Below are 6000 nucleotides of genomic sequence, written 5' to 3'. Positions count from 1 at the left end.
GGAGCTGCCAAAGCAAACACACACGTGGTTACGGTATTTGACCGAACTAAAGGTTGGTTTAGTGTTGCCGAGTCCATGGATCACAATGAGGGTATATCGATGGGACAATACAGAGTCGAACTAGATAGAGGTTGGTGCGACTGCAGAAGGTTCCAAGCCTTTCGTACCCCCTGCTCCCATGTCATTGCGGCATGCTCAAAGGTTCGAAGGGATCCATCCTACTTGCTATCTGAAGTTTACAAAGTCGTTAGCCTTTCAAATGTTTATAAAATTAGTTTTTCGATAGTGGCAAAAGAGGATTATTGGCCAGAATATCAAGGGGACATCGTCTGGCACAACGAAGTTATACGAAGGAAGAAAAAGGGTCACCCTAACAACACCCAGATTCGAACCGAAATGGATACGGCGAACAAAATGGTTAAACTATGTAGTTCATACCGTCAACCAGGTCACAATCGTAATAACTGTCCTAGTGTTGGAACGAGCACAACCAGATAAATTCAGATGTACCTCTGTTGCAATATATGAAAAACTAAATTTATTTCATAGTACCTCTGTTGCAATATATGAAAAACTAAATTTACTTCATAGTAGACGTCTGTGACGAAAATACCATTACATAAAAAATAACACAAATAATTAAAACAACTAGAATACAAAAACTATGTGATTACAACCATCAATTTTTTTTTGAACATGTAATGCATCATCCTACGAGCGTCTTGGTCGGTCTTAATATCCACTCATTCGTGCACTTCTCCGTGTTGGTTGAACGTGGACACAAGTCATTGTACTATTCTAATCCGTTCACCCTCTATAATTTCTCCCTCTAACCAACTCTACAACGTCCGATTAAGACGCTCAAACGTATATGTGTTCCAAAGTCGAACCTGTATCGGAGCCGCAACGGCAGAAAATATTACATCAGCATTTTGTTTCTGAATGTATGCAGACATTGTTGAAACAAAGAGAATTGAAATTGATGGTTGAACTAGACAAATTATGGTATTAGAAGATGAGTTTGAGTGAAAGATATTGTATCCAAGGAGTGGTATTTATAGAGACGAAACATCCATTGTACAAAACACGTGGGCGCCTGAGGGATTGGCGCCCACATGACCATCACATGCAGGTGCAAGATGAATTGGCACCCACCAACCAAAATACACTCAGGCGCCACTAGCATTGACGCCTCCTCATGAGGCCCAATGCAGGCGCTACTAGCATTGGCACATCCTCATGAGGAGCCTAATGCATGCGCCAATGCTATTGGCGTCTCCTCGTTACAATGTGGGGATGCGTCAATTCATCTGGCGCATCCTCTACCAAACTTGGTTATTTTGGTATTTTTTTTGAAAAATTGGTTATTTTCGGAAAAAAAAATGAAAAAATTGGTTATTTTGAAAAAAAATCTATGATTTAGATTTAAATTTATTTATTTTTGTAGAATTTAAATCTAACATATTTGATATTTATTTATAGTTAAGTTCATATAAATATAAAAGTTGATAAGATCTTTTAGATTTTGATTCAAATATAGTTTTTATTTTTTTATTGAATATTTGTTTGATTAAATTAAATTGGTTAAACATTTCATTTGATTATTTAAATATTTGTTTGATTTCTATTTTGTAAAAAAAAAGTTATTATAAAGTAACAAAATTGTATATAAGTAAAATTGTATTAGGCCATATATGAGATAAGTTTATCAAGTTTGGAATATGATGCACACTAAGGATGGTTGAATAACTTATGTCGTTCAAAGTTAGGGGTTCTAGTTGCTAATTGATCACAATGCACGCCTTTTGGATGCAACACTTGTCTGTTGATCGCATCATTCATCCTCTATTAGGCTTAGGTCAAACAACTGATCACCCACTTATGAAACGTGGAGTTTGACGTGTCCTTAGGCACTGAAGGTATGGAAGTTTTGTCAAGGGATAGCCACATTCCCGTGAAGAATATGGATAATAACGATTTCCATACTCCTAAGAAAGGGGCGAAATAACCACCCCTATAACCAAAAATACAAGCTCACTATACTTCTATAAATACATAACCACGAGGTTGGGGGTTCACTCAATTGACCTAAGATTCACACGTACACAACTTCTCTCCACTCTGTATGAGCTTGGTCTAACACCATCAACAATCCTAAAACACCACACATAAACCTCAAGGTACAGGATTATCCTTGTTGTACGTATTTAGCAAGTACAAATTGATTTTAACGTGTTTGATTATTCTAAAGTTGAATTATTATATTTTTTAGAATTTAATATACTTGAAGTTATGATTTATAGTTTTTGAGTTTATACATGATTTTTACGATGAAATTTAGCGTTCAGTTCATTTTTGCATAAATGTGTCGAAACAAAATAACTTTTAATCAAATCAATTTTATATAATCAAATCTCTCAAAATCAATTTTCATCACAGTAAAATTCAAATGCATATTAAGGAATGATTTTACCAAATTAGTATTTTTAATTTTGTTTGTGTCAAGTCAGATCTTTTTCGTCTAACTAATGGTCAGAATTTCATCCCTTATGGTGAATGAGTGGAGTTTCTCAGATTCGAACATACGCCCCTGCAATTGGCGTATTTACATGACTATCAACTAAGTTAGTTAAATAAGTTTTGGTTCAGAATAACTTATGTATATATTATTTATATTATGTGAATCCAACTGTATATTTAGTTCATCCTACATATACATCTGCAACTTTTATGACTCATCAATATGAAGAAGTATATATATTTATGCTTTATTATGTTCTAAATCTTTCAAATAGTTTCAGTCATGGTAAAGATAGAAAACATTCATGATATATATACTAGTCATGCGACTTCTTTTTTTACTTAATATATTTAAATGTTAACGAAGTCGACATTTACATACTAAATTGACTAATTTGTTAAAATTAGTAACTTAAATAACTATATGATGCATGACCAACTTTATGGTTGTCCTAAAAAATCCACAACACATGGCCATAGGTATTTAAGGTCCTCAAACCTAAAATAAAAATGCAAGCCAAGCCCTACAAAGTGAGTAAAATGTCTTATCAAGAAGCATAATGGGCTCATATATGGAATCAATATTGGAAAGGACGTTTTATGTATCATGTTTCTTAGAAATATGATTTTAGTTTCTAGAATTGTACCTTTGGATATTTATTTAATTTTAATGTTTCTTTTAATTATTTTGTAATTAGGAGTCTGTTGGGAAGTGTATATTTTCTAATGATCTTTATTGTATTTGTTCTTGGTCGATCAGAAAGACCTCAGACGACCATATCGTCTCAGCCTACAATCTAATAAAGGTTCTACTCTATTAATAATCTTCTTAATCAATAGAGATAGTTACTTTTACGGTCTCAAGAAATCTCAATCGTAAAGCACATCCAACAATCATTCGTCCATCAAAGTGTAAGAACAAGATTTAGTTCTGCATATGGTCTTTAGTTTTTATGATAACAATTTATTATTTCTTAGAGAATAATTTTGTACCCTAATGGTTTTCTCTAGTGTGTAGCTTTTGCTAACATGTTCTTACTCTAAAGAATTGATGTGTGATATCATCAGATTCTAGACTCAGCATACTCTGACTCTAAAGAGATACAAAGTGCTTTAGAAGATGAGGTCAAGATCTAGAATTCTCTTAGACAACGATTTTGATGAATGTTTATGCTAAAGCTTTTGAAAGTGGTTATGATAGAATAGCCTCTGAAGGTGTGTCAAGCTTTCAAGATTATGCGCTCTCAAGTTCTGAAGACTCTGAAGACCAGGTTCTGAGGAATTGTGTTAAGACTCTAAAGACCAAGATTCTGAAGATTCTCTCAACCAGTCTCTTGATCCTTCTAAACATGGACTCTAAAGACCCCTTACCGAAGATAGGTTTGTTTTCATTCTGAAAAAGTTTAAAAATGGACTTATGTCCATAATGAAAAAGATGATTATCTCAGAATGTTTGATCTCTCATAATGGTTTAATGAGACACTGAGATGTGTTTTTGGCTTTGAACATGTGAGTCTTCTGAAGTGAGAAGGTTTCATTAGTTCAGAAGTATCAAGTCAGAACTTGTTTGGTTAAACAATCTATCTTCTGGATACTGAACAGTTTTTGAATTTAATAGTTGTCAATTAGTCTCGATTAGTGGAACAGTTTTTAAAGACAGATTGTCTTAGAAAACTGAATTGTTTCTGATATGCTGATGTGACACGTGGGTGAATAAACTTCTTACGATTAGGTAAAATCTTCACGCTTTACCCCATTGTCAGATTTTTGCATTATTCAATATTTTATTCATGATTACAAAACCTCTATTTAAACCCACTTCACACACTTTCGCTACATCCACAACATACACTTTCTCTCTTTAAACTCAAAACTCTTTGCAACCCTAAAACCCTTTGTTCTTTATCAGCGATGGCTTCAGAACAACAATCTACTCAACAAGAATAAGTTCAACAACAAAATGTTGCATCTACTCAATGAATTGTTTGTGGTTCTTATTCATCATTGCAACAACAACCACAAATACCTCATTTCTTTCAAGTCAGTTCATCAAAATCTGCTTCAGGTCAACTTGTGCATACTGAAGGTGCTTATGATTCTCCTTAACTCATTGTGAATACTCCTGTAGAGAAATTGGAAGTTCTATATGAACTCTTGGTTGAATTTGACAACATGAAAGATAATGGAATTGATATTCTATCTGCTATTAAATTTCAAGGCTGGGAAAATTACTTCAATTGTATTCAAGGTCTAGTCTTCTATCATCTGGTTAGAGATTTTTGGATTCTTGCCAAGTCTTAACTTTTCCAGGTTACTTCTTTCATGTTTGGAAAGAAGATTGTTATTTCTAATAAATTTATCACCAAACTCATTGGACATGATGGGTCTGGAATAAGATGTGAACAAATGGTGGGGAAAAAATCTAACTTGACTGAGATTTCTAAAGTGATTTTCATCTCTGGTTGGGAAGATGTTTAATTTCAAGGGTCTGAAGAATTTAGGCATTATTCCTGAACTGATAAGCCATTCTATTGAAATTCCCAAGCAAGACATCTACAATAGAAGGATCCCTCTAGAAGACTTTCCAATCTTCTCAAAGCCAAATCCTCTGGATGTTGTGATAGGGTTTCTTGAGAACTGTCATGTAGGTGATATTCTTGCATCCTCTGAAACTACTCCTAAGAAGAAGAGGAAGACTGCTAAGAAGCATTCTGAGAGGATGGCCAAGAAGTTTAAGGATGCTAGGGAGACTCTAGATACTTCTGTTGAATAACCTAGAGTTATCGGTGTTACTTCTTCTATTAGAACCACTTCTGGTAAGTTTGTCCCTTCTAAAGATCACTCACTTTCTATTGATAATAGTTCATCCATCTCATCTACCACTCTCACTTCACTTACCCCATCCCTCATATTTCTGAACAAGTTCACTTCCATCCTTCACTTATTTTTGAACTAGTTCACTCTGAACATGTACATACTTCTGAACAAGTTCACTTCCAAACTAGTTCTTCTCCCCCAAAATATAATCCAAATGTTACCATTCCACCACCTACACCATAACATTCTGAAATCCTAACTTCCATTCTCATACCAACACCTCAACCATTTTTTTCCCAATTTCTCTCTTATCCCAACTCACTCAACTAGAAAACCCTCCCTTACAAACTCTTTCTGAAAACTATCAACCATCTTTCACCACTCACTCTAAACCTGATAACTTTGATTCTGAGTCAGATGGTCATCTTATTTTCCTCCCAGACAGAACACCTCAACCCTACTCTGACCAAACACCTTTTCAAACCAACATTCACCCTACACCTCTGGATGAATTGTTTCTACAGTTTGAAAGTGAGGTTGTTGCCAGACTGGACACTCTCATTGAAGTTTGCACTTCTAACATAAACTTTTCTGAAGTGTGTACTCTAACCAACAACTTCAGAAGTTGGATTGAAGTCAGCTCTAAAGAGTTAGAGTTTATGT

Source organism: Lathyrus oleraceus, chromosome 7, assembly GCF_024323335.1.
Source record: "Lathyrus oleraceus cultivar Zhongwan6 chromosome 7, CAAS_Psat_ZW6_1.0, whole genome shotgun sequence".
In the NCBI taxonomy this organism is placed as follows: domain Eukaryota; kingdom Viridiplantae; phylum Streptophyta; class Magnoliopsida; order Fabales; family Fabaceae; genus Lathyrus; species Lathyrus oleraceus.
The sequence above is the reverse complement of the archived record's forward strand: the minus strand, read 5'-3'. Positions refer to the sequence as shown.